Below are 13405 nucleotides of genomic sequence, written 5' to 3'. Positions count from 1 at the left end.
ACTCCATAGGCAGAAATAGAGAAGCAACAATTGATCTTGCTTTTACAACCCTCTTTTTCAACCTATGCTCACCAAAACTATAGGATGGTGTAACAGTAATAGCATCATCATGCTCGAATTTAAAGCTCTCGAAAAGGCAAACTAAGCTCTAAACTGCAAATGAGGCTTTCCTATCGTGTGGACACTGCAACATTCAACAAATCATCTTCACTGTCGCATCTGTAGTCAAAATACCATTCCCTATTTATGAACTGAAAAGGGTAAGACAATAAAACTTTTCGGTGAGGCTGGCTGCAAGATAGGATAACAATGGCATGACCAAGAATTTTTTAATCAAGTTCACACTACCCATGATGAGAACGTAACAATGTAGCCATACTGAAAGTTCTTGTAAATTCTGAAATGCATAAGGGTGGACATACAAACGCAGACGAGCCAGAATAGGAAGATGCAAACCAAGACGACTATTATCACAATAGGGGAAATAACAGAGAAAGCAATTAAATCCATGAACCATAAAATCTAAAAAGAATATGCGGAATGTTTCATCAGAAATATAGGGACGATATTAATAATGAAAACGAAACTTCAGAAATCTAAAACATCAACAGGGTGCAATAGTAATGTTTTAAACAAGAACGCAGCAGAACGAAAACCATGAATCAGGCATTGTAAAAGCAAGAAATCAAATGCATACCGATAATCATGACTAACAGAAAATTAATCCGATCAACAAAGATGCAGACTGATTTATCATAAGGGACCAGAATTCCTATGGAAATCGGGATAACAGGATGAAAATCAGAAATTGACTACGCTAAGGATTAGCAAGCAATGTCTAGTAGGTAAAAGGACCTGCATAAACTGGATTTGTAAGGACTGATGCTAAACTGGATTTGGAAGGACCAATTTGAAAAATTGGGTGTTGAAAGAAATTTCAAGTCGAAACTTGGATCTTCTAGACCAATTACTAAATTTGCTGGAAAGTTCTAGTAGAAGTTCAAACTTTTAAAGGAAAGCTAAGCAAATTGATTTTGGAAGAAAATTTGAGTCAAAACTCTAATTTCATAGACCGATTATAGACATTTGAATTGGATTTGGAAGAAAATTCGAGTCGAAACTCTAATTTTCTAGACAAATTCTAGACATTTGAATTGGATTTGGAAGAAAATTCGAGTCAGAACTCTAATTTTCTAGACCAATTCAGAAGGAAAAGAAATTCGGGTCGAAACTCGAATCTTTGAAGGAAAACTAGATCCATTTTAGAAGGAAAAGAAATTTGAGTCGGAACTCGAATCCTAAAGGAAAATTGGGTCAATTAGAAGGAAAGGAAATTCGAGTCAGAACTCGAATCCTAAAGGAAAATTCAGAAAGAAAGGAAATTCGAGTCGGAACTCGAACCCTAAAGGAAAAACTAGACCAATTTGGTTGTAAGGAAAAGAAATTCGAGTCGGGACTCGAATCCTGAAGGAAAACTAGATCAATTTAGAAGGCAAAGAAATTCGAGTCAGAACTCGAATCCTGAAGGAAAACTAGATCAATTTAAAAGGCAAAGAAATTCGAGTCAGAACTCGAATCCTTGAAGGAAAACTAGACCAATGTGGACACTAAATTTTAAAGTGTATCAGTGTGACTACCGGATTTTGAAAATGAACCAGTACAAGCATTATGTTTTAAAAAATTACCAGTACGAATATTGGGTTTTGGAAAATTATCAACACGAACATGGGTTTTTTGAATAATTACCAGCACAAACATTGTGTTTTTAAAGAACTACCAGCACGAACATTGGGTTTTTGAAAAATTACCAGCACGAACACTAGGTTTTTGGAAAATTACCAGCACGAACATTAAATTTTTGAAAAATTACCACTACGAACACTGGGTTTTTAAAAATTACCAATTGGTTATGATGGGAGATTTTCAGTCTTCACCCTCACGACGACTTGGACAACTGTCGGAGTCTCAGGATTTATCCCTTATTCTGAATGGGCAACTCAGGTTTATCTCTTAACCTGAAGGGGAAATGAATTTGATGCATATGGATGCAAATGAATGCGAATGAATGCATGCAAATGCAAATGAATGCGAATGAATGCATGCAAATGCTAATGGATGCAAAATGATGTAAATGAATGCACATGTGTGCAAAATGAGAGATTTGTTTGATCCTGCCTGCGTACAGGATGATTTGAAGACAATTTTCAAAATAATGCCCCAGTAAAGGGCAGAAGAAAGATTACTGCTATGGTGCAGAAAATTCAAATAACAAAGGGGATCAGAAAGGGAAGCCTGCTCCTCAATACAACAAGCCCCTTCAGCAAGATCAAGGGCCAAAACTGTGCGAAAAGACCAAACATAAAGGATGGAGCTACGACAGAAGATTCACTCCTCTCGACCAATCACTCGAAGATGTGCTCGAGTATATGTTGTCGAAGAAAATGATCAAATTGCCTAGACTGGCCGATCCTCCTGTGCTTATGAGGAAGTGGAAAGACCAATTCTGCAAATTCCACAGAACAGTGGGACACAACACTGAGAACTGTTTCGTTCTCAAGAATATTGTGCAGGATTACATTGACAAGAATCTTTTGGTGGAAGGAGATGAAGAAGAAAAAATGGACATTCTAAATCAGTCATTTCCTCCGCACACCACAGCAGTAATATCCAAACAGCCATTCCTACCTCAAGAACACATCAAGCCATGTTCCCTTCAAGATCTTGTTATCATCGCAAAATTTTACTTTTGCAAGTCAAACTGACCTTTGAAAAAGATTTTGAAAATAACTCACCTCCGTTTTAAAATGCGGGATAATTTCGAAGAATGGGACTCGCCTGTCGGTACGAGGTTCAATCGTTCCTGGCGCCTTTACCAAGGGTAATTGAACCAAGGATCAATTTTGTGCTTAGCTTTGTTCAACTTGTCTAAATAATGTTAATTTCCTAAATGCACAAAGAATCAGGCATGTGCTATGAATTTCTGAAAATGCATATTTGAAAACATGATGTTTGATTTGAATATTGGAAAATGTTTGGAGAATTCTTGGAAAAGATGTCACTTGAAAAATCGTGAATCATGGAGAAAGAACATTTCTGAGGAAAATGAAAATCGATTCATGAAGGATCTAGAGGTTTTGTGAAAATCGATTTTGAGAAAGGTGAAATAACTTTGGAAAAATTTGATTTTTCTGAATTTAAAGTTTGAAATTGAATATATAACTTGAAAGATCAAATATTGAACTTTGAAAAATACTTGAAATACCATTTGAAAGCTCAGAGTTTTGAGAAAACCAATTTTTGAGAAAGACTTGAGAAATTTTGAGAAAATCGATTTCTCTGAATTGGAATTGGGATTTGCAAATTGATGAAATGAATGAATATGGATTTGAAATTCATGATTTTGAGGAATTGAGAAAATCCTTTTGTATTTTTGAGAAATGCAGTGCATTTTGAAGTTGGCCTAAGAGTGTAGGATGAATATGGCTAATACGAAGATTACAAATCTGGGTATCATTCGTATTTTGACTATGGCCATAAATACAAATTTCACCGAGTTTGTCAACTCCATAAGAGCTAGTGCACGTGCCATTCTTGTAGACCATAGTGAATTTGTAAAAATATGCATGAATGGGCATACATAGCAGTTATATATCAAAGTTTAAAACTATATGCAATGCAAATCCTAATCTATGCAAGAATTGAAATTCTTATTCCAAATTTAATTACAACTTTGATATTACATTGAATTGAATAAAAAAAAAAAGAAAAATCTTCTTATTGAATGCTTCTGCAAAACTAGAAAACTTGTTAGTGAAGATATGTCGGCTTTTCTAGATTTATCCAGCAATATCTGGAAATTACTGGATTTTGCTAGATATAAGCTTGTTTCCATGATTCCCTGAAATAAACATAATGAAATATGAAATAAAATTGAAGAAATATGAAAATAGGATTTGAATATTTCGAAATTAGGGTCAAAATGACTAAAATACCCCTGATAGCAAGACTATGGCCTTGAAATCAGGGTTTTCAGAAAAGATATTTTGTAAAATACAACTTTTGAAATACCAATAATGATAAATTAACTCAAATATGATATGACATGATTAAAAATTAGAAAATTAGGGTTTTGAATTTCGAAATTGAGGTCAAATGACCAAATTACCCCTAATAGCAAGACTATGGCCTTGAAATCAGGGTTTTCTGAAATAGATTTTGGTAAAAACTTGGGATTTATGATTGAAATAAACACAAAATCGAACATGAAACACCCTAATATGATTATAGACACACACTTATGCACGAAAATCAAGAAATATCACAAAAATGTGATTTTGGCAGTGTTTCGGGATCCTGCGGGTGCCCTGTTTTGCAATTTGATTAATTTAGGCATCAAACGGATTCCAAAATTCATAAAAATTGGTACCTGCACTTTTTATGACCCTAAAATCATATTAAAATCATAAAAATATTTTTTTGACATTATTTTAATCCAAAAATTGCATTAAAACCCTAAAATATGCTATTTTTAACCTAGGTCACAAACCAGTTTCAGAGTTAGACCCGAATCAGGGGTCAATCCTCTATAAAAAAATCTTAATTTTTACAGAGGCAAACTAGACATAAAAGCAAAGGTTTTCCTTTTTACAGATTGGAAAAAACTTCTCTGGTTACGGAGAAACCCTTCCGGCAATCTGAACTAAAATATAACAAATCTAACAGGGGTTAAAACAACTACTTTGGATTCCAAATACAGAAATAAATATCAACCTTAATAAAAAAAAAATTAAATTTTAGCAGTGAATAGTAAATAAAAAAATAATGAAACTCCTTTTTTATAGATTATGAATCGGATCTGTGGTTTGAGATCTATGGTCATTACAAGTCTGATTAGGGTTTTGGCAAACCCTTACGAGTTTTAAATTTAAAATCAGACTTTATGTCAGAGGCAAAATACTAAACAGAGGCCAAAAATTACCAAAATTTCACAGTAAATAGATCATCTCAACTCAAATCCATAGCACTTTACAGATCTCAAATCGGATACCGGATGAGAAAAATAACATAACAGCAAGTTACCCTTTTGATTTTAACAACGATTTTAATGCTTGAAAATCCCGATTTGATGTCTGATTTTTCTGACAGGGTTTTCGAATCCCAAAAGATCTGATTTTTTTACAGTAGTACATCCATGTATCACATATAAAAAAATCAGAAATTAACAGTGAGTATTTCAATCCTAAATAGCATGCTCTTTACTGTTATAAACTAAAAAACACACAGAAATCTAATAAAATCTAATAAAGCATGCATTAACTAATGAAAACAATAAGGAAAATAGTAAACAGCAAAACGAAATTGATTTCTATGTTAAAACACATGTAATAAACATAAGTAAGTAAAAAAAATAAATAAAAAATATGGAATCCATGGCTGGAATTTGATTTTACCTTAAAAAGCATGGATTTGACACATTTAACGGGTAAATCGCATGTTTTAATGGTTAAGATCATGAAAAACCATGCTATAATCAATTCTAATGGATTAAAATCCCTGGAAAAACATTAAAACAGAGTTAGATTATCTTCTTGAACCTCTCTTGAGGTTCTTGGACTTGAATCCATGGTTTAATCCATGGAATAGATGGAGCCAATGGTTAAAATTGATTTAAAACCATTAAAAACATTAAATAAAAAACTAAAAATTTAAAAAATAATTACCTTGAGGTTGCTGCAATGGAGGAAGGGCTGGAGAGGAGAGAGAAGCTCCAAGAATTTCCAAAGCGGTAGCTGGAAAAATCGTCCCCCCTTATGCTCCTTTTTATAATAAAAAATTAGGTTAAAAATTAATAGTTTTAAAAAATTTGGACTTCTAAAAGGTGGGGGGGGGGGATTTTGGGGTGGAGTTAGCTATCTACCACTAGCCTAAATTATCCTAATTAATTCCTAATTAACCCCTACCTATTCCTAAAAAGCCCCCAAATGTGGTGCCACTTGGCATTTTCTCACATTGGGTTTTTTAAAGTTTTAACTAAAACTTTTAAAAACAACAATTTAAAAACCAAACTTTAAAAATGAGTTTTCAAAATAGATTTTGACTCTTCTAAACTTCTAAACTTCTAAAACTAACCAAGACATTGACTAAGCCTAGACTAATCCTGACTTTCTCAAATGTGGCGCCACCTCGAGTGGGCCCTACTTCAGTTTTTCAAAAAATGATTTTAAAACTTGAAATTGAGAGAGTTTTCAAAAGATTTTCAAAAGCAAACTTGAAATTAAAAGTTTTGAAATGGCATAGAGTGCCAACTGGATTAGAACTCCTCTTGATGTAGCGCCAACTGAGTGGGTTCACACCAAGTTTTGAGAAATTTGAAATAAACACTGAAAATAACTTTGAAAAGAGGTTAAAATCAATAATTAAAATTCAAAATCTTTGAAAATAGAGTCTCAGGCGAACTGGAACTCCGGGTTAGAGTCCTGGATTTTTAGGACTCTGAGATTTTGGGTTTTAAAAGCCAAATGAAGGAGTTTCTGAAAAGATTTTATCAAAAATGATGAAACAAGACAGAAAATACTGTCAGGGTTAGACTCCTAACTCAGTCAGGACTCTGAAATAGAGTCCTGGATTAACTCGACTCTACAAAATGACCTAATTTTTTAAAACAAATAGAAAAGAATGAGAATGGGAGTAAAAACAAACTTCAAAACAGACTCCTGACTGGACTGGGGCTTTGGGACAGAGTCCTGATCGGACTGAAACTCTAGATTTTTTTGGTATTTTTTTGAAAAACATATGAAAGAACTTGTCAAAACAGTGTAAACAATAACAAATATTGAAATAAAACAGAGTTCTGATTCAACTAAGACTCTAAGGACAGAGTCCTAATCGAACTAGAACTCTCAGATTTTTGGATTTTCTGAGAAAACAAATGAGAGAATTTTGAAAAATAGTTAAAAACAGGATGAAATTAAAGTTTTGGTTCAGAGTCCTGATCTGATTAGGACTCTGAGAAAGAGTCCTGATTCGATCAGAACTCTAAGAATTTTGGTTTTCTGATAAACAAATGATGAAATTTGGGCAAAGCTTTTGAAAACCAGTGAAAATGAAGTATGAAAATCAATTTTGGATAGAGTCCTGAGTCGATCAGGACTCTGGGGGTAGAGTCCTGCCTTGATCAGGACTCTGGGCTAAAACCTCAGAATTTTGAAATTCTTTGACAAAAGTATAATAGTTTTGGTAGATTGAAAAATTTCTGAAAGATTCTCTCAAAATTGAAATCAGGATCAGAGTCCTGATCCAACTAGGACTCTCTGAACAGCGTCCTGTTTTGATTAAAACTCTGAGTTTCTGACTCATTTTGAAAGATTTTAAAAGATTTGATTGAAAATGAATAAAATAGCTGTAAAAGATTAGAGTCTCAATCCAATTGAAACTCTGAGGGAGAAACCTGATGCGACTGGACTCTTGAAGAAGAGTCCTGATCCAACTAAGACTCTAAAATTTTGGCCAAAACAGAAGATTTTAAAAGGTTTTCTAAGAGAACAGGTAAAAAGGTAGTGAAAAGTAGAGTTCTGATCCGACTGGACTCTTAAAAAAGAGTCTTGATCCAACTAGGACTCTGAAATTTTTGACAAGTAAAGGAATCCAGAAGCGGCACCACCTAAATGGGTCTCATTTGAGAATTGAAATCGGTTGAAAATTGAGTTTTAAAAACAAATCCAAATTGTTTTTTGAGAAAACATTTCAAAATATAAGGTCCTGTGGGTTGGCAAATGACAAAATGCTGATTAAAAACCCAGGTTTTAAAAATTGATTTTGAAAGAAAAGTTTTAAAACCCGAATCTGGATTAAATATTTAAAAAACAAGAGTGCTGGATCTCGAAAATGAGATGCAATGCCATGCAATGCAATGAAATAGTATGCCAAATGCATGTAATGATATGCAATGACACATGAAATATATAAACACTGGATGAGGGTGAAAATTTGGGGTGTTTATAGATGCCCCTCTTTGCTACTAAGCCGGTTGTAAGCCGAGCTTAGTGGCAAATAAAACACACCAAATTTGGACTATATATATAAAAAAAATGCCCCAGTTAGGAGAATCTGACCGGGTATGAAGGAATTAGCTCTGACGATGATCAAGATAGGTATGGGATGAAGAATAAAGAAGAAAGAATCACCTCATCAAAATGAGGCTCAGGCTTAGCCCTTAACCTGGATGGGACAGGAAATGAAATACCTCATGGAAAAATGAGGTTCAGATTTAACCCTTAACCTGAAAAGGGACGATACCTCATGGAAAAATGAGGCTCAGGCTTAACCCTTAACCTGAAAGGGGACGATACCTCGTGGAAAAATGAGGTTCAGGCTTAACCCTTATCCTGAAAGGGGACAATACCTCGTGGAAAAACGAGGCTCAGGCTTAACCCTTAACCTGAAAGGGGATGATACCTCGTGGAAAACTGAGGTTCAGGCTTAACCCTTAACCTGAAAGGGGACGATAAACAGAATCTTCAAATGAAGAAACCATGATGAGACCTTCGAATTTTGCACAATAAATCCGAGAGGGGTTTGCAAAAGGAAGAAAGGGGGTTCCCTAAATCTTGAAAAGGGATTGATCTTGGACGTCTCATCGCTGAGACTAATTGACTTTTAAAACAGATGACCTTTTACAGAAAATTCAGGTTTAACCCTTAACATGAACGGGAACTGTCTATGGTGGGACAGTGGGGAGCACAGGGAAGTGTGCGAATCTGAGAGCCCAAGCACTCAAATTAAAACAAGAAGGGAAGGATCTTGGATAACTCCCATCATCCGATCCTAAAAGGGATAACAACAATGCCTGGATATATCGAAATAGACATCAAGTTCTCACTTTATGTCAGGATAACTTGAAAAGATTGCCAATAAGATAAAGATTGTAGTTAATTCAAGAATGATAAGCATATACATATATGAAGAATATTCCCTCTTGACTGGACTTAACTCCGTAGAATCAAGATTCGAATTTAAATATCATTGTCATTGACTTTTTTTCAAGGAAGCTATCAATTTCCTTGTTATGGATGGAAAAAAATGTATTCTTGATATTGCGAGAGCTATTGGTGAAAGAAAATTGATAAAAGAATTTCACAAAATTAAAGGAGATTCTTGATAGATTCGACAGTCTGATATCCTGGGATTTGTTTCTCATGATGATCTTTCTGCACTCTCTTTTTAACAGGATTGGAGCTCTCTTGGATTTTTCGGGAATTACATCATCCTTCATTTTGGAGATATCCTTGTTACGACAATGAAGCCATACATGATACTTCAAGTACAAGGTTTTGATGATGAGCAAGTAGAATCAACTGCATTTCAGCTAAGGCTATAAAGAAATTGAAGAATTCGATGAAGAATCTTTGAAGACTAGTGTGCAAATGTTTAATTCATTAAAAGTCTTAGATTCTTGTAAGAGCCTTACTTAGAGTGCATATTTAGGTTGCATTTCACATTAAAAGTCTTTAGAAAAACTTTTCTAAAAGAAACACTCTTGAAAATCTTTTTAGAAAACTCTTTTCTTAAATTTTCATGTTTATTAGTCGACCAATCGACTAATCCTTTCGCGTCATATTTTCTAAAAAGTCATTTTTGTCAAATTAGTCGACCGAAGGTTTTATCAATCGACTAGACAGAATGTCTGTTTTCTGGAAAATTAGCAGCAGTCGACTAATGGTTTTATCAGTCGACTGAACAGAACATGTGTTTTCTGAAAAATTTAGCAGCAGTCGACTAAAGCTTTTATCAGTTGACCGAACAAAATGTTTGTTTTTCAGAAGATTTTATCAACAGTCGACTGAAAGGTTTTTGAGTCTACTGATGATATTATCAGTCGACTAATTTTTCTCTAGTCGACTAAGTTTCAAAAGTTCAGATTTTCAAACGACTCGATTTACAGATCAGTCGACCGACGATAACTGTCAGTCTACTAATAACTAACTATTAGTCGACTAACTGATGTTTCAGTCGACTAATTTTTCTGTTTTCCTGAAACTTCAAAAAGGCGTGTCTTTTTGTTTTTCAAACATTTTGACCATTCAAAATAAACAGTTTTGACACCCTTTCAACTCTCAATGTATGGAAAACTTTAACTATAAATATGAGTGCATTTTACACTCAAAACAACAAGAATTCAATCGATTTGAATCATTTACTTATTGCTTTTCACTCCTATTCATTCAAGTATTTATTTTCTCACTCACTTGATATTTTCACTTCAGTTTTTCACTCAAATCACTTTGAGAGATAGTGAATTTGTGAGTAGAGTATTTCAACAACCTCAAAAGCCAATTGCATCTCATTTGCATTCAAAAGAAAGGCTCATAGGTTGTATTGTAAGTTGTTACTTATTTTTCTGTAAAAAGAAGGACTCCTTGGTTTAAAGGAGTTGTTTGCTTTCAGTAGGGTTGTTACTGAAAGTGGGACCAGTTTTGGTCTGTGTGATCTTGTAGTTAACAAGGTTGATAGTGGAAATCTCAAGCAGGTTTTGTTTGGGGACTGGATGTAGGTCGGGATAGACCGAACCAAGATAAAATCTTGTATTCTTTGTGTGTTTGCTTTTCAATTTGTAAAATCCTTCAATATTCCGCAGACAATTTTTAAAAGCACTATTCACCCCCCCTCTAGTGCTTGTTGACTCGATCCTAGTGCACTTTCATTTGGTATCAGAGCACAGGTTTGCTATTACTTTGATTTGACCATCATCTAGCATGGCAACTACAACATCTCAGCACAAAGAAGGAAGCTCCTCTATTCGTCCTCCTCTCTTTGACGGAACAAACTATGGATACTGGAAAGTAAGAATGACAATATTCTTGCAATCCATGGATCTCGAAATCTGGAGAGTTGTTTCAGAAAAGTACCAAACTCCATCAACTGATTTCAGCCAATGGACCGATGATGAAAAGAAGACTGCTTCACTGAATGTCAAAGCCATGAATGCATTGTATTGTACTGTTGACAAGGTAGAGTTCAATCACATCTCTCAATGCTCTACAGCAAATGAAATTTGGCATACTCTTCTAGTAACTCACAAAGGTACGTCAAAGGTAAAGGAATCTAAAATTGCTTCTTTAGTTCATAAATTTGAATTGTTCAAAATGAAGCAAAATGAATCTATATCGGACATGGTAACTAGAATGACCGATATAACTAACACTTTGAAATCCCTTGGAAAAGAATATTCACAAGTGGATTTAGTCAGAAAGATTCTAAGGTGTTTAACTCCTGAATGGGAGAGAAAAACCACTGCTATTGAAGAAGCAAATGATCTCAATACTCTCACTCTTGAAGACTTAGTTGGTAACCTAATGGCATATGAGGTCCAACTTCAAGACAGACAAGAAGAAGAGCCTAAAAAGAAATCTCTTGCTTTTAAGGCTACTTCTGACTTAGAAAATTCTGAAGAAGATGAAGATGAAGATGAAGATGAAGATGAAGATATTGCCCTCATCACAAGGCAATTCAGAAGATTCATCAAAAAGGGAAGATTTCAAAGAAAGACAAAGAAAACAGATTCTTCTATTCCCAATGAAGTAAAGTGCTTTAACTACAAAAAGGCAGGACATATCAAGAAAGATTGTCCTCTTCTCAAATTCAAGCCCAAGGACCAATTCAAGAAGAAAAAGGCATTTCAAGCCTGTTGGGATGATAGTGACTCCTCTTCCGATGAAGAATCAAATGAAGAAGTCGCCAACATGTGTTTTGTAGCACAAGAAGAATCGGTAAGTCAATTTGACTATGATGAGTTATTTGAAGCATTTAATGATTTATATGCTAAATTTAAGAGTCTTAGTTCTAAAAATAAAGAGTTAAAAACTGAAAATTTAACTCTTGACTCTCAAAATAAAGTGTTACTTCAAGAGATAGAAGATCTCAAGAAGGAAAACTCTTGCCAAGCATTTGAGATAAAAGAAATTGGAGTTAGAACCAATCTCTTACAAAAAGAAATATCTAGTCTTAAAGAAAAATCAAATGATCTTCTTTCTATAGTGACCAAATTCACAAATGGTCAAGAGAATCTAGAAAAACTTCTTGGTTCTCAAAGATGCTCGGTTAATAAAACCGGATTGAGATTTAGCTTCTTTGATACTCAAAATAGACCAAACTATGTGGTGAAAAATCAAAGACATTGTTCTCAACCATTTGTTAATAGAACTAAACTTTCTAGTTCTAATAGAAATGCATCTAATCATGGAAACTATAATGCTTATTATTCTAGACATGATTATTCTAGACATGATAAATCCTTTTATAGAAACAATATTTATTATCAAAGGAAACCAAAATCCAAGTGGATATGGGTTCCTAAGACTAACTCTCATGGACCCGAAAATAGAAAGGGGTCAAATGCTTTGTTTTCTAATTTTGTTGTAGGTACACAACATAAGGAGCAAATGGATATTGGACAGCGGCTGTTCCAAACATATGACTGGAAGGCCGGAGTTATTTTCCACCCTCCAAAATAAGGATGGAGGAACTGTCACCTTTGGTGACAATAACAAGGGAAAAGTAATAGGTATTGGTAATATTGGTAATCCAAAATTTCCCTTGATAGAAAATGTTCTTTTAGTAGATGGTTTAATGCATAATTTAATATCTATTAGTCAATTATGTGATAAAGGTTTTCATGTTTCTTTTGAAAATGATTTATGCTTAATTTCTGATTTTCAATCTAAAAAGATCATTTTTAAAGGTAAAAGAAGGAACAATGTGTATGAACTATATCTAGATGAATTACCCACTTTTAATGAAAAATGTCTTATTGTTTCAAATGAAATTTAATGGTTATGGCACAAGAGACTTGGACATGTTAACTTTAAAATTATTTCAAAGTTATCCAAGAATGATCTTGTAAGAGGCCTACCTAGAATACCATATAAGAAAGATCACTTATGTGATGCTTGCCAAAGGGGTAAACAAATCAAGAGTTCTTTTAAAGCAAAAGATATAGTTTCAACAAAACGTCCTCTTGAACTTTTACATTTAGATCTATTTGGACCATCTAGAATTCAAAATTTGAATGGTAGCAAGTATGCTTTTGTTATAGTAGATGATTATTCTCGGTTTACATGGGTGTTTTTTCTAAAAAGCAAAAATGATGCTTTTTCGGAATTTTCTAAACTTTGTAGAAGAATTACAAATGAAAAATCTACATCAATAATTAAAATTCGTAGTGATCATGGTGGTGAATTTGAAAATGAATCTTTTCTAAAGTTTTGTAATTTACATGGTATATCTCACAACTTTGTTTTTCCTAGAGCGGCTCCTCAAAATGAAGTTGTTGAAAGAAAGAATAGAACTTTGCAAGAATGTGCTAGAACCATGCTTCAAGATAAAAATTTACCAAAATACTTTTGGGCTG

Source organism: Nuphar pumila, chromosome 13 (genome assembly GCF_984573655.1).
Source record: "Nuphar pumila chromosome 13, dmNupPumi1.hap1.1, whole genome shotgun sequence".
Lineage (NCBI taxonomy): Eukaryota > Viridiplantae > Streptophyta > Magnoliopsida > Nymphaeales > Nymphaeaceae > Nuphar > Nuphar pumila.
This window is presented reverse-complemented; position numbering follows the sequence as displayed.